We start from the raw sequence: 24,310 nt of genomic DNA, 5'->3' as shown, positions 1-24,310 counted from the left end.
AAAAGACCCAACTAAAAAGGAGAATTTCAGACCAATTTCACTAATGAATATAGATGCAAAAATTCTCAACAAAATCCTAGCCAATAGATTACAGCTTATCATCAAAAAAGTCATACATCATGATCAAGTAGGTTTCATCCCAGGGATACAAGGCTGGTTTAAATTATGGAAGTCCATAAACATTATCCACTGTATTAACAGAAGCAAAAACGAAGACCATATGATCCTCTCAATAGATGCAGAAAAAGCATTTGATAAAATCCAACATCCTTTTCTAAATCAAACACTGGCGTATAGGCATATGTGCCACATTTCTTAAATTGATTGAAGCTATCTATGACAAACTCACAGCTAATATTGTACTGAATGGAATAAAACTGAAAGCTTTCCTCTTAGAAATGGAAGCAGACAAGGTTGTCCTCTGTCACCATTATTATTCAACATAGTGCTGGAAGTTCTAGCCAATACAATTAGGCAAGACAAGGAAATAAAGGGCATCCAAATGGGAGTCGAGGAGGTCAAACTCTCCCTCTTTGCTGACGATATGATCTTATGCTTAGAGAACCCCAAAGACTCAACCACAAGACTCCTGAAAGTCATCAAAAAATACAGTAATGTCTCAGGATATAAAATCAATGTCCACAAGTCAGTTGTCTTTGTATATGCCAGTAAAAGTCAAGATGAGAGACTAATTAAGAACACATCTCCTTTCACCATAGCTTCAAAGAAAATGAAGTTCCTAAGAATATACCTACCAAAAGAGGTGAAGGACCTCTATAAAGAAAATTATGAAACCCTAAAAAAGGAAATAGAGCATATTAACAGATGGAAGAACATACCATGCTCATGGCTAGGAAGAATCAACATTGTTAAAATGTCTATACCTCCCAAAGCAATCTACCAATTCAATGCCATCCCTATTAAAATACCAACATTGTACTTTCAAGACTTGGAAAAAATGATTCTGCTTTTTGTATGGAAGCAGAAAAAACCCCGTATAGCTAAGACAGTTCTTAGTAATAAAAGCAAAGCCAGGGGCATCAGCATACCAGATTTTAGGCTGTACTACAAAGCCATAGTGGTCGAGACAGCATGGTACTGGCACAGAAATAGAGACATAGACATTTGGAATCGAATAGAAAACCAGGAAATGAAACTAGCATCTTACAACCACCTAATCTTCGATAAACCAAATAAGAACATACCTTGGAGGAAAGGCTCCCTATTCAATAAATGGTGCTGGGAGAACTGGTATCCACATGTAAAAGACTGAAACTAGACCCACACCTTTATCTACTCACAAAAATTGATTCAAGATGGATAATGGACATAAATTTAAGACATGAAACAATAAAAATCCTTAAAGAAAGCGTAGGAAAAACACTGGAAGATATTGGCCTAGGGTAAGGCTTCATGAAGAAGACTGCCCTGGCAATTGCAACAACAACAAAAATAAACAAATGGGACTTAATGAAACTGAAAAGCTTCTGTACAGCTAAGGAGACAACAACCAAAGCAAATAGATAACCTACACAATGGGAAAGGATATTTGTATATTTTAAATCAGACAAAAGCTTGATAACCAGGATCTATAGAGAACTCAAATTAATCCACATGAAAAAAGCCAACAATCCCATATCAATGGGCAAGAGACAAGAATAGAACCTTTTCTAAAGAAGACAGACTAATGGTTAATAAACATATGAAAAAATGCTCATTATCCCTAATTATTAGAAAATGCAAGTCAAAACCACCCTGCACTACCATCTAACCCCAGCAAGAATGGCCCACATCACAAAATCTCAAAACTGCAGATGCTGGCATGGATATGGAGAAAAGGGAACACTTTCACATTGCTGGGGGGACAGCAAACTAATACAACCTTTATGGAAGGAAATATGGAGAACTCTCAAAGAACTCAAGCTAGACCTCCCATTTGATCCTGCAATCCCATTTCTGGGCATCTACCCAGAAGGAAAAATATCTTTTTATCTTAAGGACACTTGCACTAGCCTGTTTATTGCAGCTCAATTTACAATTGCCAAAATGTGGAAACAGACTAAATGCCACCCACCCAGGAATGGATTAACAAGCTGTGGTATATGTCCACCATGGAATACTATTCAGCCATTAAAGAAAATGGAGACTTTATAGCCTTTGTATTAACCTGGATGGAAGTGGAACACATTATTCTTAGTAAAGCACCACAAGAATGGAGAAGCATGAATCCTATGTACTCAATTTTGATATGAGGACAATTAATGACATGGTGGGGGAAGGGGAGAGAAGAGAGAGAAAGGAGGATGGGGGAAAGGAAGAGTAGAGAGAGGGAAGGAGGGAGGGGGTGGGGTCTTGGTGTGTGACACATATTTTGGGGGCAAGACACAATTGTAAGAGGGACTTTACCTTACAAATGCAATCAGTGTAACCTGGTTTCTTGTACCCTCAATGAATCCCCAACAACAACAGCAACAAAAAAATCACTTAGCTAAAGTACAGACCTCTACTGTAGCAATCATCTACATTCAATATAAAATAAAATATAAAGAAATTTCCTACTATGCGGGATCTGTGATCCATAGTTATATGTCAGAGTTTTATACCAGATACTGTGTTTTTGTATACCTATATATCTCTTATATATTCTTAAAGTGGAAAAAATACACTAACCTATAAACACATACATTTACATATGTATTCCAATATAGATATTTACTTAAGAAGCTTTGAGTATAGTAATTAGATTCTTTTTGTATAGTAATTAGTGTTTTACTTCAGTCTATCTATTAATAAATGAACAAGAAAAGCATATGCAATCCTACTGAATGACATCTTTGTTTCTTTTTTTCTGAGACAGAGTCTCACTATGTTGTGCTTGGTAGAGTGTTGTAAAGTCACAGCTCACAGCAACCTCAAACTCCTGGGCTCAAGCAATTCTCTTGCTTCAGCCTCCCAAGTAGCTGGGAATACAGGCACCTGCCACAACACCTGGCTATTTTTTGTTGTAGTTGTCAATGTTGTTTAGCTGGCCCAGGCCAGGCTCAAACCCACCAGCTTCGGTGTACGTGGCTGGCGCTATAACCACTGTGCTACGGGCACCAAGCCCTGAATGACATCTTTCTAGGGATACAATTAACTCTTAAATTGTCAATAAAACAGCTACATGTGATCTTCCTTTGTCCAAGAAAAAACTGGTATCCTTTCTGAGACACACAAATGTTGAGAAATCCTTACCAAAGGTCTACACTGGTTAGGAGAACCCCCAAATTTCAGTTGTCTAGCTCTTGTAACAAAAGCAAAATTTAAAGCAGGTCTTATTCCTTATAGATGCAGAGTTCTAACAGCAAATACAAAATTAATTTCTGGAAATTGACACATATGCATACAGCATTTGAATTAGAGGCCACTGAAAAGGGTTTTCCCCCATTTTCCACTATTATTCAAAACTATGAATCAAAGACTTCTTCTGTTATTACTATTCTACATACAGTGAATACTTTTAGTGGTGGTGCAAAGTCATACAGGTTTAGGAAAGAAGACTGAGTCCCTGCAAACTGAATGTGTAACTCGGCTGTGACTGCGGCAATGATGTCTCGCTGCTGCCACCTTCTGGAGATGACAGTTTCAGCAATAGCGATTAGAAGGCTGTAAAATTCAAATTACTTCTAAATAATTAACCTCACTTAACAATGCCAGCGCTGCTGCGTTTGTGGGTCTCAGCGAGTTTACAGGAGGAAAGGCTAGGCTGAAGTCATAAAGGATTGGCCACAGGACAGATGGAGTCCTTCCTGCTCTGTCTTAAAAATGACTACAAGGCTCGGCGCCTATAGCTCAACTGGCTAAGGCGCCAGCCACGTACACCTAAGGTGGCGGGTTCGAATCCCCAGCCCGGACCCGCCAAACAACAATGATGGCTGCAACCAAAAAATAGCCGGGCGTTGTGGCGGGCGCCTGTGGTCCCAGCTACTTGGGAGGCAGAGGCAGGAGACTCGCTTGAGCCCAGGAGTCGGAGGTTGCTGTGAGCTGTAATGCCACGGCACTCTACCCAGGGGGACAGCTTGAGGCTCTGTCTCAAAAAAAAAAAAAAAAAAAAAATGACTACAAGAGTTAATGAGTAGAACCCATCTTACAAACCAGAACACTGTCCTGTCTCTCCTTCCTTTTGGTCATTTTAAATCAGAAATAGGCTCAGGGCCCACAGAATCCTTTCCTGGATGCCCCAGGCCTGCCTCTAAGTGGATGTAACTTGTGGCCACGTGCAGATGTGCTGGTGGAGGGAGCCTGCTGTACCCCCAGGACTCCCAGCCTGGAATGGAGCCTGACATTACAGAATTAGGTGTCTTCCATGCCAATTCCCCAGGTGTCAGATTGCTCAGTAGAATTCTGTTGTCAAAATAATAACAATAACAACAATAATCAGCACTGCTTCCTCTTCCTCCCTTTGTGTAGGCTCAGAGCCCACATCCCAAGAGCTCACCTGGCCAGGCATTGACCCTGATGGGGTCGCTTTTCTGTTTGGCCACAGAAGATGCATCCTCAGCTGTCCATGAGTGGTCCCCAGAACACCTTGTAAACCCTAGGCAGTTACTGAAGGTGGATCTCCAGTAATTTAAAGGTAAATACTGGGTAAAATTCCCATCACAGGATATTATACCAATGCAAACTTGTCCCGGAAATAAATTAATATACTTCCGGATCCATAAGTCATCATTCTCAGGGTTGAGAAAACCTCTGTGACCAGAATGAAGCCCAACAGGAGAAATATATGATATGGCTGGGGTTTGTTTCTCCTCCTCCTCCTCCTCCTATGTCCCCCTATAGTTTACTGTCATTCTCTCCCCAAGCCCCCAGAACACACACACACTTATGCACACACAGGTACACATGCATGCACACACACATACCACAAGCACACACATGCATGTACACACATGTGCATGCACACATACACACACAGGCACATACACATGTACAGATGCACACACACATACACATCCACATATATGTACTTTGCCCTCTCTGCCTTGAAGCCAAATGCATGAATCTTTGAATGATGCACAGAGGATTTATTTAATAGGGGGCTGAAAATTTTGAATGAGGGAATAACCTAAAAATTTGAATCACTATGAAAGTTGAATAGGCTGGATTAGCAGGAGCAGAGACTGAAAGAAAGGCCAAGTGGCATCTTCTCAGGTATTTCCTTTCCAACCAGCATGCAGCCAGCCTGGTCAGAGGCCTGCCCAGTGCAAACTCCTCTGCTAGACCCTGAGGATAATTAGACACTGTCCCTGAGTCCCAGTTACCCCTCATCGAACCATGCCTGGCAAACCAGTAAGCTCTTTCTTCTATCATTTCTCCCCACAAATATTTACAGACTGATATTGTGACTTGCCAAACATGAAATAAAATAAGGATCTCTGAGAGGGTGAGGACCAAAAATGAGGGGTTATTCCGAGACGTGAATAAAGGAAGCAGAGTTCAGGTTCTCTCCCCAAGCCCCCACAACACACACACACTGGCAGACGAGTCCAGTCTGCCTTATAACCTTGGCACTGCAGCTCTCATTGCCCTCAAAAGCCCAGAGCTCTTCCTGCTGGTGCTTTCAGGTTGCCCCAGGCTGGCCTTCATGCTTCCCTAGCTGGGCCCAGCATCTTCCTTTCTCTGGTTCTGCTCTGTGCAATACAATCAGAGCTAGCTGAAAGCCTGATGGCTACCTAGTGGCCTTTATTCACTAGGGTGCAAGTGGGCTGAGTTCAAAAAAGAAGTCAGGTGTGGGTTAAGGCTGGTGGGAATACAAGAGTTGGGCGGGGGGTAGAGATTGGCACATTTATTCCTTCCTGGGCGGGAGGTTCTCACATTCTCTCCTTCCTGGGCGAGAGGTTCTTTCCCGGCCAGGAGGGTTCTGTTAGGGTGGATCCCTCCATTCGGCCCTATCAGCCTGAGTCCTCAAGGCAATTTTTTTTTTTTTTTGAGAAAGACAATACAAATTTAAGAAGCCATAGGGAAGTATATTTATTTACAGAACCAAGTAACGGACAAAAAATGCTAAGTTGCAAGAGAAGATAGAACCCAAAATTATGTACTGGCATAAGTCTAAATAAATAAGAAAATGAAGTGCCTATTTAAGGGAAGGGAAATATTTTTTTTCCTCCCCTCTTCAATGGCTTCCTCACTGGAACTCCCTGTAACAGAAGACAGATTAACTCATTTATGCCAGAGGTTGAATTTCGTGTGTGACTTTTTGACAAGCTCCCAGCACGCCAGTGTCTGCAGCAGTGACTAACTCCGTGCACCACGTGAGTACAGGTACCCTCAGGAGGCAGACAAGTGTGAAAAACCAGACCTCAGCGATGACCTTGAGCAGCAGGATAGAAATAACTCTCACAGCACAACCATTTCAATAATAGAACATGAGGCATAAATGCATTAACAGGAGAACAGCAAACAGAAGTTTAATAACGTGTACCTTCTACACTCCTGGACACTAACCCAGAGAAATGAGTAAATCTCTAGAGTAGATCTCAAAGAAAGAGTTTAAACTTTAGGCTTAAACATGATCTTTGTTTCAACAAAGGAGGGTGTTGGAAGGGCCATTAACCACAAAGCAAGGGTCAGGCTTGTTATGCAGATTTGAGTAGGTTTCCTTTCCCCAGTGGAGTCTCCAATGATTTGCCATCTCCTTCTCTCCCTGGTACAAAGAGAGAGAGAGAGATACCTTCACAAACAGAGACTTCCTTTAGGGATGTAATTTTCTCTCACAAAATGGTAAGGTCTTCTCTGTGTCTGCAGTGTCTTTAAATAACAACTCAAAATAATCCTTGTGCCTAGGAGGCCTATTTGGGGAAGGCACAGTCTGGTCTCCATGTTTGGGGAGTGGCATGTCCTGTAATGAAAACAGAAACACTGCGGAGCTTGTTAGAGCAGGACGATGGTGGGAGGCAAAACCCTTACCCTGAGCCATCTGGGGGAGATGAGGCTGGAGGAGAGGGAGTGGGACAAGAAAAGGGTAGGGAAGTGAGTTCCACCAAGACTGGGGGTCTTCAGTTTGCCAGGACACAGGAAGGAAAATTTAATGGGCGTTCGCTCCCGAGTGTCCCCAAAGCCCAGAGGTTTTGCTTTCTTTGCCTTCTATTTTTGAGCCCTCCTTGAGCCTCACTCTCAGCCACGTGGTAAGGTTTTCAGAGACCTAAGCCCTAAACGGCGCTGTGGTGCCACAAAAATAAACAAATACATAACCACCCAGGACACCAAGCGCAAGGACACTGAAATCAGAAGAGCCTTTTTCTATAGTTCATTGCAAACTCAGGACTTGGGTGAATGTTTTTATTTGTGTGTGCCTGTTTTGCTGGTGTACGAGTCCAGTCTGCCTTGTAACCTTGGCACTGCAGCTCTCATTGCCCTCAAGAGCCCAGAGCTCTTCCTGCTGGTGCTTTCAGGTTGCCCCAGGCTGGCCTTCATGCTTCCCTAGCTGGGCCCAGCATCTTCTTTTCTCTGGTTCTGCTTCCGTGCAACACAATCAGAGCTAGCTGAAAGCCTGAGCAGCCTCGGCAGGGGCCACAGCCAGGCCCTGCATTCATGTGTGGCATAGCTGCTGTCACAGACCAGCGCGACCTGTTCTGCACCCTGGAACAGATTTGTGGGAGCTGCTCAGTCCTTTTGTCTTCCTCAGCGGACTTCCTGCTGTCTGTCAAGCAGGGCTGAGCGCTGCATCTTTGCCCTGCCTGAGGACGCTTCCTGGTCTCCAGCACCCGTGCTTCCCTTCCAGGGAGAGTTTTGCATTCTTGGGTGAAAGCTCCAGATGAACTCTCCCAGTGGCACACATTCAGCTTGAATCCCTTCAGGAAGGATCCTCTTCCCCTAAATGCTGGAGATCTCATTTCTGCAAAATTTATGAAGTGCAGCTTGTAAGCAAAACTCAGAAAGCCATAGCTTTATGAGAGTGTCCAGATTTGTATTTAGGAATCATGAAGTAGATTTTTTGCTATGTATTTAGGGGAAGCCGCGGGGGGGGGGGGCGGAGGCCCAGAGTAAGGACAATTCTGCAGTAATGGGGTCTGCTGTGCACCTGGCCATGGGGCCCTTCCCTGCCTCTGCTTCCTCATCTTAAAGCAAGAGAATTGGACGAGGTTTTTCACTAAGGCTTCTTTACGTTTTGCCATGCTGCAATTTTTTTTTAATTGCTAACCTCTTATGCAGTATAGTTTCATGATTAACAACCCTCAAGTTCCTCTTTGCCATTGACATTTGAGCTGTTAAGAATGGAAACACTGATTCCCCTCAGACCATCTTTGCAGATAACTATGCATTTTACAGAGATGTCAAAACAGGATATGCCTTGCTGGAACATTTGCAGACAGTGTCGTCTCTTTTTGCAAGATCATGATGTTCTGCGTGCTCCTGTGGCCTCTTGCTTTACATCTATAAGAATTTTATTTTTATTTATTAAGCTGTGGTAAGTTGGTGAATCCCGTGGTGGCTCAACCTCACTTCTGAGGAAGCATTTTTTTTTCCGTTTCCTCCCAGCAAGCAACTCATGAAGATTTTGAAAGAAGACTTAAAGAATAAAAAGCAGTCCTGCAAGTGAATCCCAAGCCAGGTAAGGGAATCTCTTCCACTGGGGAATTAGCATGCATTGTCCCTGGAGCTTACCATGAGGGTGGGCCCAGTGGGACCTAGCACCCTGCAGCCAGGGGCAGCTTCTAGGCCAGGTGTCACCAAGAGCATTGCCATATGCCCTCCCTTCCCACAATCCTTCTGGTTCCCACGCATGGCCAAACTCTGATGCCTATGAGAGTGCTCAGAATCGGCTCAGGCCTCAACTACTTCCTTACCTCCAGCTCCCACCATTGTCCGGTTTGAGGCAGCTTCTCCTTTTGGAATCACACCTGCTTCCCATGTAGAGGAGACATCTCCCTACCCTGCTGCTAAAAGATATTCTCTTGGGACCTTCTCCATATACTTCTTTCTCTAGGTCAAAAACCCAAATCCATGTTTAATTTTTATTTTTTTTAAAATGAATTCTGAATACTCAGAATTTTGGACTGATAATTCAATAGTCAGTGAATAAGATTTGAGGGCTGGGCACAGTGGCTCACACATGTAATCTTAGCACTCTGGGAGGCTGAGACAGGTGGATCCCTTGAGCTCAGGAGTTTGAAACCAGCCTGAACAAGAGTGTCTTGCTCTACTAAACCCTGTCTCTGCTAAAAATAGAAAACTGTTATACAAGAAACCCTGTCTCTACTAAAAATAGAAAAACTAGCTGGGCATCGTAGCGGGTACCTGTAGTCCCAACTACTAGGGAGGCTGAGGGAATGGGATCACCTGAGCCCAAGAATTTGAGGTTGCTATGAGCTATGATGCTACAGTACTCTACCCAAGGTGACAGAGTAAGACTCTGTCTCAAAAAAAAAAAAAAAAAGAATAATATTTGAAAACTTAAATAAATCACAACAAAATATGTGGCAGGCCAATTAGAAGGTGGCATTGTACTTTATCTATCCTTCTCCCTCTTTCTTCTCATTCTTGCGTATTCAGTCAGTCAACATTTACTGAATCATTACTATGTGTCAGACACTGAAATTTCAAAGGCAGAGAAGAGTTGATTATAGTGAGACAGATATGAATATAATGAAATTACACCACGAAGGATTTGCTATGCCCCTGGTGCTATCAGGCAGAAATTAAGAAGTTAAAGTAACAATCCCAGGTCACTGGCTCAGGTTACTCCTCCCCACACTCTGCAATCCCAAAGGAATTATTGTCCCATTTTATAAAGGAGAAAAATGGAGGCTCAAAGGAGCTAATTCACTCAATACACGTCCTGAAAGTAGAAAGTGGTAAAGTTGAGTTTGTGCTTTGTGGTGCATCTAACACCCTATCTCCTGACTCTTGCCTGACCTGGGCTGCCTTTATGGCACACTGCTAATGACCTTACAGCAGCTATATCTCCTTAACTCACCCATGGGTCAATGTAGAGAAAGGAGAGGTGCCCAGAGTATCTGGGCTGGAACTCAAGGATCCAGAGCTTCAGCACTAAGCATGCAAAATACCCTCTTGCCAATGGTTTCCTAAGAAAATCTTCCTAGATCATACATTATTTAAAAAGCAAAAGAAAGAAAAAAAAGAAGCCCCTTGAAGCTCTTGTAATAAGTTGATCATTCCCTTATTCCATGAACATTCATTTGTTGAACACAGGCTTTGAAAACAGAGAGATCAATAAAACTTGGCTGAAATCAAAGACAGAGCAAGAGGGCTCAATAGACCCTTCCAGTGATCTCTCCTCCACCCACTACCAGAATAGCAAACCCAAAGAATTTACAAATCCATGAAAGAAAGCATCTTCACAAGAGCTAAGAAATGAGTGAGAGGTGACAGTACTTTGTTTTAGCATAACAATAAGAAAAGATTCATTCAATCTCACATTGCCTATAGTATCCCTCTGCCAACTCTTCCCCCCTTTTAATTGTGGAGGGAGAATCTCTGTGCTTGGAGAGGAAGAGGAAAGTGAGTGTAAGACTTTCCATTAGAACTCAGTGCTGCCTGCCACAGGAAAACACTGCACCAGATAGAATTCCATAGCCCTTGATTCCAGACTGGTGCCTCCAAAGGGGGCATTTAAATTGCCCTGGGCCAGAAAGCATCTGCCACCTCAGCAGGAAAAATCTGAGTCCTGGCCTGCAACACCAATGGCTGACTAAAATGTACTCAGGCCTTGAAAAAACATTAGTAGCAGCCAGGCAGTAGCTGCCATAGACCTTTGGTGAATTGTGGGCTTTGGGTGTGACCCAGCATGATTTTAGCTGCAGCGACCACAGAAGTGCCTGAATGACTCCTTTCCCAACTCCAGGCAGCAGAAAATTGAGAGAAAATCTTTCTGCTTGGGGGAAAGAGAAAGAAAGACTTTGCCTGGCAACTCAGGGAATTCTCCTTGATCCTATCCAAATCCATCAAGGCTTGGTATCTAGAAGTCTGCAAGAGAGTCACAGCATACCTGGGCTTAGGGTGCCCTCTTGGACTAAACAAGGAATCACTGACTGATCCTGGAGAGACAGAGATATGTGACCTTTCAGACAAGAAGTTCAAAATAGTAGTCATGAGGAAGCTCAATGAACTTCAAGAAAGCAAAGAGTTAATTCAGAAATTCATAACAGGAATTTAACCAAGAGATTGAAATAAATTTTAAAAAGAACAATAAGAAATTCCAAAGATGAGAGCAAAACTTGATAAACTGAAAAATGCATTAGAATATCTCAAGACCAGAACTGATTGAGCAAAAGAAAGAATCAGCCAACTCAAACACAGGTTATTTGAAAATATACTTTCAGAGGAGAAAAAATAAAAAGGATTAAAAGGAGCAAAGAACACTTATGATATCTAGAGAATAGCCTCAAAAGAGCAAATCTATGAGTCATTGCCTCTTAAAGAAAGGCAAAAAGTTTCATCAAAGAAATAATAACAGAACTTTCCAAATCTAGAAAAAAATGTGAATATCTAGGTGAAATATGGAGGCTCAAGGAAGCTAATTCACTTAATACATGTCCCGAAAGTAGAAAGTGGTAAAGTTGGGGAAAATATGAATATCTAGGTTCTGGAAGGACAAAGATCACCAAGCATAAATAACCCAAATAAGACTACCCCAAGACATGTAATAATTAAACTTTCAAATGTGAAGGACAAAGAGATCCTAAAAGCAGCAAAGGGAAAGAAGCAAATAACATAAAAAGGAGCTCTGATGCATCTGGCAGAGACTTCTCAGTGAAAGCTTTGCAGTCCAGAAGGGAGTAAGATAACATATTCAAAGTGCTAAAAGAAAAAAGAATGCCAACCAAGAACATTATGCCCAGCTAAGCTATCCTTTAAACATAAAGGAGAGATTAAAAAGACTTTCCCAACAATCCAAAGTTGAAGGACTTCATCACCACCAGACCTGTCTTACAAAAAATGATATAGGGAGTTCTTCAGTGTGAAAGAAAAGAATGGTAATGTGCAGCAAAAAAACACCTGAAGGTATAAAACTCATTGGCAAATATAAATAAACAGAAATTCAAAATACTGTAATTGTGGTGTTTAAATTACTCGTATCCTTAGTACAAACACTAAAATACAAATCTATCAAAAATAATCATACTACAATAATTTGTTTAGAGATTAGAGATTTAAAAGATTTAAATTGAGACAATAAAGAGTCAAAATGTTGGGGGAATGTGGAGTGTACTGTTTTTTAGGGGTTTTTTTGCTTGTTTCTTTCTATTCTTTTCAATGAAAGTTGTCATCAGTTTAGTAAAACTGGTTAGAAATATAAGACATTTTTGTATGCCTCATGGTAACCACAAAGCAAAAACCTACAATAGATAGGGTAAAAATAAAATTCAAAGAACTAAAACCTACAATTAGGAAAAAAAAATCACTTAATTATAAAGGAAGGCAATAAGAAAAGAAGAGAGAAGTATAAAACATTCATAAAACACATAACAAAATGGCAGTGGTAAATCCTTACATACCAGTAATAACATTGAATGTCAATGAACTAAATTAGCAAATTAAAAGACACAGAGTAGCTGAATGGATTAAAAAATAAAGAAAAAAGATAGAAAAGGAAAAGAAAACAAGACCCAACTATATGCTCCCTGTGAGAAACTCACTTCACGTATAAAGGGTTACATAGACTATTAGTGGGAATGTAAATTATGTGAAGCACAAAGGTTTCTTAAAAAACTAAAAATTGAGCTACTATACAATCCAGCAATCCCACTGCTGGGTATTTATGCAAAAGAATGGAAATTGGCTGGGTGCAGTGGCTCATGCCTATAATCCTAGCACTTTGGGAGGCTGAAGCAGGTAGTTGCTTGAGGTCATGAGTTCAAGACCAGCCTGAGCAAGAGTGAGACCCTGTCTCTACTAAAAATAGAAAAACTGAGGTAAGATGATTGCTTGAGCCCAAGAATTAGAGGTTGCTGTGAGCTATGATGCCACAGCACTCTACCCAGGGAAACAGCTTGAGACTCTGTCTCAAAAAAAAAAAATGGAAATCAGTACACCAAAGAGATATCTGTACTGCCATGTTGCAGCACTATTCACAATAGCCAAGATACGGAATCAATCCAAGTGTTCATCAACAGATGAATGGATAAAGAAAATATGGTATGTAGACACGGTGGAATAATATGGAAGAAAGTAGATACCACTTGTTAAGTGAAATAAGCCAGGCACAGAAAGACAAATATCACATGTTGTCACTTGTATGTGGGAAGCGAAAATTTCAATCTCATGGAGGTAGGGAGTAGACTGGCGGTTACCAGAAGCTGAGAAGTATAGGTAGGGGATAAAAGGAGGTTGGCTAAAGGGTGCAAAAATACAGTTAGATAAAAAGGACAGATTCTAAAGTGATAGCACAGTAAGGTAAATATAATTAACAAAAATTTATTGCATATTTCCAAATAGCTAGAAGAGAATATTTGGAATGTTCCCAACACAAAGAAATGAGAAATATTTTAGGTGGTAGATATCCTAATGACTCTGATTTGATCATTACACATTGTATGCCTGTATCAAAATATCACATGTATCCCATAAAGATGTATAATTATTGTGTACCAATAAGAGAAAATAAATTTAAAAAATAATAATAATAACAACCACATCAGAGCATGTTTCTTAAAAAACATAAATAAAGAGCTTGGCCATCATTAGACAGAAGATAGTCTGGATCTCCTGTGAGGGCACCTACAGAGCCTGGGCAGACTCCTGGAACTCAGTTCACACACTAGATGTCTCTTGGACTGCCCCCAATGGGGAGACACTGGCCTACTGGCTAAGCCCTGAAGTGCTCTTCCAGGGAATTGTTTGGGATCCAAGTCCCCTGAACAACAGCCCTTGAGCTTCCATATCTCTCAAAGCCTTGGTTCCCTGGCAGATCAAGGAGACAAAACCTTGAACCCAGCATGTCGCCACCACTGACCTAAGGTAGCACTCAAAAAATATGTTTGGAAGAGGGGGAAGCATGGGGCCAGGAGATCTCTCCTCATTCTTTCAGTGAAGTTAGGCATCTTCTAAATTCTTGAAACCACTGGCATATTGTGGTTGGAAAGGAGAAAGATCCCCAAGACCCTGTAGCTTTGAAATCATAGAAAATCGTCTCATGAAAGTGCTGTCTGCCCAGGTCCATAGCTGATGCTGACTGAGTGCCACAGGGACAGAAACAATGAAGCCTCCCGGCAACACCAATAAGCCGAGCAAGTTGAAACTTGCATGGGTAAATCAGAAAGGACGCTTTTCTCGACCGTATTTCTTGGAAGTGAAATAATGGACCATAACATGGCCTGTCTCAAAACTTTCATAGTGACCTTTGTATCATACTCTTTGTCGGTCTCACTTCCTGAGCTGTGACCTGCCTGAGAGCAGAGGCTGTGTCTTACTTGTTATTTCTTTTTTTTTTTTTTTTTTTTTTTTTTTTTTTTTTTTTGAGACAGAGCCTCAAGCTGTCCCCCTGGGTAGAGTGCCGTGGCATCACAGCTCACAGCAACTTCCAACTCCTGGGCTCAAGCGATTCTCCTGTCTCCACCTCTCAAGTCTCTGGGACTACAGGCACCCACCACAATGCCCAGCTATTTTTTGGTTGCAGCCATCATTGTTGTTTGGCAGCCCGGGCTGGATTTGAACCCGCCAGCTCAGGTGTATGTGGCTGGCGCCTTAGCTGCTTGAGCCACAAGCACCGAGCCACTTGTTGTTATTTCTACAGTACCAGCTACTGTACTAGTACCAGTCTACTACACAGTAGACTTCAGTGAGTGTTGTAGGACCTTCTACAGCTAATATTTTAATACACTTTGAAAGGATTTTGCATCAGGATCTATTCTTTATGCTTTGGGAGACCTGAGAACAGCTGTCTCCAAATGACTTATCTTGGCAACTTGGGTGTGAGTAGACATTGAGGAAATTTCCTAGGAAACTGAGGGCATATGACAATCCCCCACACGTAATTACTCTATCCTGAGTCTTCACTTAGTAGCATAGTACGCTAAGAGACCTTTCGGGAACATTTTCCCTTGAAGACGGTATAACCCAGTGCAGGGTGAAACCCAGGACCACACTACTGCCGTCAGTTGGGAGATATGATGGGAAGGGGGGAGAGCTACCAAAAGCCAGCTCTCCCCTCTCCTAGAGGCTGCCTGAAGGGCTCTGGTGAGAGCTTCTTCCAAGGCTTAGCAGGTAGATGTTAGTAACATGCGCGATGTGTATTCCTAGGATGAATGGCATTTTAAACTTCTAATGGTATTTACTCTGTAGCACCTGCCTGGGAATCACATGCAATAGCAATCTTTAAAGCATACCAGGGGGATAGAAAAACACTATGAAAATATGAGCACTAAGAGTAGAAGGAAGAAGTCAGTTAAGAGGGGAGATAGCATCAAGAGCTTCTCTTCATTTGCCAAATTTGCCAGCACTTAATTGACAAAGTGAATATTCTTTTATTTTTCAGAGAGTCAGAGTCTCATTTTGTCAGCCTTGGTAGGGTGCTGTGGCGTCACAGCTCACAGCAACCTCCAGCTCTTGGGCTTAAGCGATTCTCTTGCCTCAGCCTCCCGTGCAGCTGGGACTACAGGTGCCCGCCACAATGCCCAGCTATTTTTTTTTGTTGTTGCAGTTTGGCCAGGGCTGGGTTCGAACCCACCACCCTCGGTATATGGGGCCAGCACCCTACTCACTGACCCACAGGCACTGCCTAGACAGAGTGAATATTCTTAGTCACACAACTACTTTAACTTAGGATGAGGCCATGCTTTTTATTTTCAGAAATTGTGCGAATATTGATCAAAACAGAAGCTTTGAGATTGTAGATTTATTAGTCAGGGTTCTGCTACTGACTTATGTGTGATCCAGAGAAGTCTCTGACCCTCTCTGAACTTTCGGCTTTATCCATGGAAATAATGGCACAATAGTACATGCTTTGCTCACCTCACAGGGTGGATATAAAAATCTACTGATGGCTGGTAGTAACTGTTTCTATAAATTACATATAGAAATTACAAATGTGTTATTTACAGTTGATACTGATGTAGAAAGAGTGAATGCTATGAAGCTCTGCCACTCGATGTCAACAGAGTTATTGTTGGTGGTACCAAAAAAAATGTTACATGATTAACCTCTCGTTCCTTCAAATTTGAAAGAGTTTCTATCAGGTTTAAAAGAAAAAAAATCTTATCAGCATTTGGGGAAAAGCCTTTTTATTAAAACATCTTGTAGATTTTAACTTTGGGCACATACCTGCTTACAAGGATATCTAGCCAAGGATAGCTACTTTAAAAGGGAGAAGCTATTCTTAGACCATCTTCTCAAAGAATCAATAATTCATAACAGAAAACTGGGAAAGGCAAACATTCAGGAGTGCTTTGCTAAGGAGCTTGACGTGTCTGAGCAGTTACAACCCGCAGTATCTGATTTGTTCCTGAGATTGCTTGGCAGTTACAAGTGCTGGGGTTGGGAGACCTCTCTCTGCACTTGTACAGCTCTTGAACTTTCTAAGACTTAATGCAAAAACTGCATTGGCGGTCAAGGGCAGAGCCCCTAGCTCACGGATGTTAGGGGTCTCCTAGTTTTCAGGAGTAAGTATTGATTAAACGAAAGCTTGACTGAGGATGCATATCAAAGAGGGGAGAGAGGGGCTCTTCTTGGCACATTTTGTCCTCAGGGCAGGTGGCCTGCTCCCGCAGAACCGAAAGGAGAAGCTGCCTGGCTTGAAGGCGGTCTCCCCCCATAAAGGAGACCAAGTCACAGTGTTGGCCTTTGGGTGCCAAGTAATGGGCTGCAGAGTTTAAGATGGACATGGCAAGTTAGGAGAGAGCTCAGAGGACAGTTGTCATCTAATCAGTTTAGAAAAAAGAGTGTAGACAAAGGGTTGGGGGGGAGATCCTGGGATTATTTAAACCTGACAAGAGGAGGCTGAATACAGTGTAACATATTAGTAGTGTGTGTGCAGCAAAGCGTTCTTAGGAAAAGGTCATAGTCACACGGCTCCTGGGATAATCAGGTGAGATGGCTCAAGGCTAGATTCTGCCCTCAGGCTGTGACACTCCTAGGTCCTACCCGCCAAGGATGGAGGGAACCAAGAGCTTATCACACTGACCAATCTTTCCCCACTTTCTGGGTCCCTTTTGAAAGCATCTTCTGTGTGTGTCAGGGATTCAGTGTGCCCTGCCATAGTCATGGGGGAAAGTGGCCATAGGAGCAGAGATGGGCCCAAGGTAAGGAATTGGTAGAGGTGGAGAACCAGAGGAGGCCCTTGCCATAGATGTGGATTAATCAGCCAATGACCGGACTCTCAAGTCCTCCCTCTCCCAATCTTAGGGCCCTTTACCTCCATTCCAGCTCAGTTACAGCCACACTGAGAACCTGCTGTCAGGAGCCCCTCCAACACCTGTGACGGCCCAGCCTGGCATCCCACCCTTTCACCTCATCCCTCTGTTCTTATAGCGTGTGCTCTCACTAGGCCATATTCTCAACTCCACGTCATTAATTTTTCTCCTTACTCGTCCATCCACCAAGTTCTAGTCTTGATTTCCTCCCTCGTCCAGGTACACTTCATGTTCTATGAAGTAAGCAATATTTAAAAAGCCCTACTTCAAAATAAATAAATAAAAAGCTCTACCTCAAACAAGCCTTATCCAATCTCCTTTCATTCTTTCTATTCGGCAAAACCCCACTTCTCTGCCTTTTTCCGGAAACATCTTCCTATAAGGGACTAATCACTACTGGTTTTGATCTCAGAAGTCTGCTGACACTATGATAAAATTCATGGCCAACCCCAGCATGACCTGAAATTAATTCACTCATTCATTCCAAAAATAATTGTTTGGTGCTTACTAACAACAAACAGATCTTAGGCCACTTGTTTGCAGTCCGCTCTCTCCCCCCCGGCCCCTCAAATCTATTTCTAACCTTCTGCACTTTGCCAAAAGCTCGGCCATCTCTGCCACTTACTAGCAGAGGTGCTGATCTCAACGTTCACAGAGAACTTCTAGTCAATGTTCACAGACGCCATTAGATGGGAATGTTTCACCAAAAACCTGTAGAAAACTGTATGTAGCTTTCCTTTCTTTCTTCCTGTTGTAAAGAAAGAGATTTCCTCCTCAGGTGTCTGTTCTCAGAGGAATCACACTTCCTGAAGTGTCTTTACTGAGGGAGCTAAGATCTATCTGGATGGATGGACCCACCCCTGCCAGCTGTCCTTACTCCTCCTCCCCTCTCCTTTCTTTCTTTTTTAAACACTTTTTAGTACAAAAATGGTTAAACATACACAAGAGCAGAAAGAACAGTGTAATTCCCATGCACCCACCGTCAACTTTCACAATTACCATGCACGATGCACCCCGTCTTTACAGCAGGACTACAGCGTAAACGTCCATTCAACCACCTTGCCATCCAGCTCTTAGAGATATGCTCTGTGCCTCATGTGCGTGTTCTTCTTATTCCTTTGATATTTATCACACCAGAATCCCACTTCCCCACTCCACGTGGACACTGCATTGGTGACTGAAACACATTGAGCTTTCCTGGCTTTGGCGATCAGCTCCGCTCTGCCTCGAACCCTGAGAGATCACCTGAGCTCCCCAACCACCACTCCATCCAAGCAGTCATCGTTATGGAACAAAGTGAACACAGGATACTGCAGTCCCTTCATCACAAAGTATCATGTGAAAATCATACAGAGGCAGACAACTTTCCATGTTGGTAAATACTTAAGATTGCCATACAAGTGTTTTCAAGTAGTTAGAAGAAAGCATTTTTTTTCATTTAATATGAATTGCCATGTTTCTGGTTAAATACAATAGATCTAATGTCATTGTTTACCTCCTCTCCTTCCCCAAATGCCATTAAAAGTAAAGGATAATAGAGATGTTCAACATCTTAGGTCATCAGGGAAATGCAAACCAAAGCCACTACGAGGTACCACTTCACCCCCACTAGGATGGGCAGAATCAGAAAGTCAGGTACGTGTCGGAGAGAATGCGGGGAAGTCGGAAGCCTCACACACTGCTGGTGGGAATGGAAAGTGAGGTGGCTGTTTTGGAAAACTGCCTGGCAGTTCCTCCAAATGTGAAGTGGACTTGGCATATAACCCAGCAATTCCTCCCCTAGGTACATACCCGGGAGAAACGAAAACATGTCCATAGAGAAACCTGCATGCAAATGTTCCCAGCAGGACTATTCCTAAAGCTGCAAGGTGGAAAGGACCCAAATGCCGATCATCTGACAAACAGATAAACAAATGTGCTATATCCGTACAACATGATGCTACTCAGCCACAGACGGGAACAAGCTATTAACACATGCCACAAGGATGGACTTGGAAGACATTATGCTGCATAAAAGACATCAGAAGCAAATGGGAATCCATTCTTGTGAAATATTCACAACAGAGAATCTATAGTGACAGAAAGTGGATGAGTGATTTCATTCCTACATAGGAATCCATTCTTGTGAAATATTCACAACAGAGAAATCTTTAGTGACAGAAAGTAAATGAGTGATTGCTTAAGGCTGGGAGGCTGAGGGGCAGGAGTGGCAGCTAACAGGTTCCTTTCCGAAGTCATGAAAATGTTATAGAACTGACTTTGGCGATGGTGTACAACTCTGTGATGTACTAAAAACCACAGAACTACACTCTAAATGGGTGAATTGCGTGGAAAGTGAACTCTATTTCAATAAAACTGTTAACAAAGGAAAGGATTTAAAGAGAACCAGTGTTCAGGAATGGCAAGAACAAGGCAGATACAACAGAAGAGGTCAGCATGTTTCTGGAAGATGGAAATCCAGGTAATTAATGCACTCGGCCCAGCAGATAAGACTCATGCAAGCCAGTGTACACGGCAGAGCGCCCAAGACAGACGACACAGCACCAAGGGATAAATGGGGGCTCCAAGTCATGAGCACGGCTCTTAGAAATTCTGATGCTCTGTTAGGCATTGTGTAGAATTTTTTTTTTAATGAGGGAGGTGGTGGTGCTCTTTTTCAGTATTTTGCAAAACCCTGTTGAAACGTCAGGCTTTTTAAATGGGGAAAGAAGGGATGAGGCCTTCTCAGACCCCTCTCTGGCTGCCACCAGCAGGCTCTGTGATGCTCCTGCAAAGGATGTCAGAGCCCAGGTGCTCCCACTGCCATTGAGCCCAGGTTCCAAGCAGGGTGTGTCCTGATGCACCCAGGGGACACCCCCAGTGAGCTGGACACTGGCAGCCTGGATTCCCAGGAAGCTGGATTACCGGGGGAAGGAGGGGGTGAGAGAGCAGGAAGAGAAGAGGGAGAGGGAGAAGGGGAGGGAGAGTAGGAAAAGGACTGCCTGTGGCCCAGGAAGCTGCAGGGTGCTCCCGAGGGCTCCTGCTTCATTTACGATCTGGTCAACTACTTCCTACACCTGAGAGGCTGAGGCAGTCACTATTCCAGCCGGTCCTGTGCCTCCCTGCAAGGGCCTGAGAAGGTCCACAACTGATCTGTGGCCGTGCCCTCTCATCCTGACATGCATTTTCCAGGCCCTGAGATTCTGGCAATGCCACCCTCTTCTTTCTCTTCTCTGAGACCAAGGTGTCCTCCTCCTCCCAGTCTGCTGTAAATGCCATCACCTCCTTCCTTCTCTGAGAACTGTGGACGTGGTGTCTTCTCCCAGGTTTGATGGCAGTGTCACCTCCTTCCTTCTCTCAGAGCTGTGGACAGGGGTGCCTTTTCCCTCCTGGATCTCCTAGCACCTCCACCCCCTTCTTCCTCAGTGGGGACGTCCTCAGCGTTCTTCAATGGCCACATCCAGGGAGGGGTGAAGGCTCAGCCTCTCTCCCAGAGTTTGGGAGCCCACCTTCAACAGGACCCAGAGGCGTTGTTCTTACCTGCAGGTGAGCAGACCCATCAATCTTGGGTCTGCTCTGCTGGGTTCAGGGCCATCCAGTCTCTGCGCCACTGGCTTGGATAGTATTTCTCCTCTCTTTGAGTCTCTTCCTTTTTTATCCATTTGTTGCTCAGTGCTGGGAATATATCACTAGCTCAAACATAGATAACCCCTTACTTCAGAGTAACAGAAACGAATGAATGAATGAAGCAGTCATTTGACATGTGGGCAGCTCCAATTGAATAATCGAGTGTGAGCAGGTAGAGTCCGCTTCCAGGAGCTCCTGGGGGCCACCTACCCATACCTCCCCCCAGCTGTAGCTCTCACTCCGGTCTATAGAGTCAGGGGTGGAATCAAAACATTTAGCAACCGGCACAACAATGGCTCTCTCTGCCTAGGAGGATGGGTCCTAGCCACAGACACTGGAGCAGCCTCCAGAACCTGTGGCCTCCATTGCCCAGAGTCCCTGGGAAGGCAGCAGCCAGGTGGTGACACAAGGCCTGTTTCCACATTTCTTCTGGGCCATCCGGGCGGGGGTGGGGCTGGTCCCCAGGGAGGCTCTTCCAAGGGCAAGAATAGAGAGGAGCTTCTGGAACATGGGCCAGGGAAATGGGTACAGGAAAATGCTCAGATGTGGAGTCACAGCCCAGCCCCTCACACACGGCCTCAGAACCACTCAGACTGTGCCACGTGCCTTGGTCATCTTGAAGCCACATGGATGGGCACCCTGGGCCCTGCAGCCCTCCCCAGCAGGCAAGGTGTCATGGCAAATCTGAGAGTGGTCAGGAGAGAGAGGGCTGAGCCCCCTCCAGCAGCACTTCCCTTCTACTGCTCTGCAGCATGACAAGCACAGCAGAGGCTGGGACTGTCGCCCAGGGGGTCTCGGAGCAGCTGCACCACATGCACCTGCGTGAGGAGTGCAGGGGGATGCAGCCTGGCTCAGCGGCTCACTCCTTCCCTGCCCACCCTCCCCTGAGCACAGCAGGAGGCCTGCGCCATCTTGCCCAGCTTGCCTCAGCGCCTGGCACGCCATCACCTGCACCGTCTGCTCAAGAGTGAGAGGCCTTAATTTCCCCATGAAAGTCTGAGGGGCTCAGGAAGCCAACATCTGCTCCAAGGAAGCTGGCACCTCAAATCCTCTGAGGTCAGGCGGTGCCTACAGCAGGGACAGCAGTGCCTGAGGATAGGAGGAGGGCCGTGGCACACAGATGTTGGCCCTGCGTTCCCTGACACTGCTGTGGCTCCTCATAAATGGACAGGAGAGATCATGTTCTCACACAGGAATGGAAGGAAATTTTCTGAAGCCTGTGAAAGATGCTATATTCCCGACAGTGCACCCTTGGTCTTCTTGGGACGTCTGCTGGGGACCCGGCTCATTGTAATGGAAGGCACGTCTCTGTCCCTGAGACTATGAGATGCAGCATGAGGTGAGGGCCTCTGCAGCTGTGTAAAGGGAGAACAAGCTTAGTGCCGGAGCTGGGAGAACACCCAGGAGGGGATGGAAGAGAGAAGAAGGGGTTATAGCCTGGGGGTGCTGAGTGGAAGGCTATGAAGGGGACTCATCTCTCAGGTAGCCTTGGAGCCCCAAAGGCTGGAGATTTTTCAGACCCAAGACCTTTGGACTGCCCAGAAATACCTTCTGCCAAAACCACATCCCCTTTCCTTCCCCCAGGGAAGCTGGGGAGATGGAGGTATGCATGGCTTGTTGGGGCTGGACTTGGGCACAGGCCAGCGTGAGCTGTACCCAGCCCCTTCCCTGGGCTCCATCCCATTGTGAAGCAGGAGGGGAAAGTATTGTGCTTGAAAAATCAGAATGCAGTACCTGCCTGGGATTGGGGCAGGGGGTGTTACTGACTCAGCCATTCTTTGTATTTTCCAACCTAATTAACGCTCAGACGTCCTGAGTTAGGTAGGTAGGTCAAAGAAAGGAAGAGAAGGGAAGGAGAGGCTCTCAGGCCACCACACACAAAGCACTCTGTAAAAGTAGCGCAAGCTGTGGCTGCCATATTGGCCTGAATTCTTGGACTTAAGTTTTCACAAGGGATGTTTGTTGCTGGCTGTTTTGCAAACAGGAGGGAGGCTCTAAGCTGCCACAAGTTTGCTACTTTAATTACAGCAAATAATGTTGGAGAACAAGTCTCGCCCAGCTAAAGCAGTTCCTTTTTTAATTATACCTATTAAAATGGGTATGCATTTAGGGTCCTTTCAAATAAGCTCAATCTGTCAAGCTTCTGCTTTACCTGAATTCTGGAAACTTTTTAGTGGCCAGGAGGAAAAATTCAGTTATATAAAGGTCACCCAATTCCAACAGAAGAGTAAGGCCCAGGGACACCCGAATATTACCTTGATTACAGAGGAAGTCATTATGTACTGGAGATTATGGCCTCAGCCTGTGGAAGAATGGACCCACAGGGAGAGCGCTGTGTCCATCTCATCCAGGGAGGACTGGCCTGCAGAGGCCTCTCTCCTGGGCAGGCCCTCATAAAGCCCGCAGCGCGGAAGAGTCTTGAGGATGTGCTTCTTCCCCTGGGAGCCAGCTGTCAAGCCAGGGAGGAGAGAGGTGGGCTGCCGCTTCCCACGCTCCCTGCTGGGAACCAAGCGAATGTTGAGTTTACCTTACGGGGGCTTCCTGCACACACAATGGGACATCCCAAGTGAGGAGGACCCTCACCTCAACATACAATACATACGCCAGCATCATAAGGAAAGCAGATTTCCAGCTTAACGTCTGTGTTGGGCCAGCCCTTTCCTGTGTGCTAAAAGCCAGTGCATCAAGTGACAAGGACCCCAGAGGCTGTCCTGACTGAGCAGACTCCTCTTAGGAGACACTCACCTTTGCCACATGAGTAAAACATCATCTGAATCCCACTTCTTAAAGAAAAGGATAGGACTTGAGTTCCTGATAAGCATCTTGGGCGTGGGTTGGTGGGGACATGTACCCTGTGGACTTAATGGGAGGCAAAGAGGGTTGTCGGGAAGGATGCTGAGCTGGAAGAGCAGAGTCAGACCCTGGCTCCACACAGGAGTGGGGGCAAGTGGGAGTGTGGGGGGTGTGCGGGGAGTGTGAATCTGGCAGAGTCGGACCCTGGCTCCACACAGGAGTGGGGGTGAGTGGGAGTGTGGGGGGTGTGCAGGGAGCGTGAATCTGGACAAGCTGCTTAACCTCCGGAGCCCACAGGACTCAAACCCTGGTGCCTTTATGAATCATCTGCAAAGTTTGTTAAAATGCAAATCCCTTTGTGGCTATAGTTTCACCCTGTGAACACATATCAAAGCCTTAAATCAAAGTATACCTTAAAAATACACTGGTTTTTTTTTTCCATTACACTTTAATAAAGATGAAAAATAAAGAGTTAACTTTTGAAAAAAGAAAATTTCTGAGCTTCATCTAGAGATTCTGATCCTGTGGATCGGGAGCGGAGACCTATATTTTAATTG

General features: G+C 44.4%; 1 pseudogene; it reads right to left on the bottom strand.

Moving 5' to 3' along the window:
• LOC100949164 overlaps positions 1–23,782 on the bottom strand; it is a 96,563-nt pseudogene extending 72,781 nt beyond the window's left edge.
• Between the last annotated feature and the right edge of the window lie 528 nt (positions 23,783–24,310).

Source organism: Otolemur garnettii, unplaced genomic scaffold (genome assembly GCF_000181295.1).
Source record: "Otolemur garnettii isolate 467f Iridium unplaced genomic scaffold, OtoGar3 scaffold00106, whole genome shotgun sequence".
In the NCBI taxonomy this organism is placed as follows: domain Eukaryota; kingdom Metazoa; phylum Chordata; class Mammalia; order Primates; family Galagidae; genus Otolemur; species Otolemur garnettii.
Note: the sequence above shows the minus strand (reverse complement) of the source record. Positions and strands in the feature narration are given on the sequence as shown.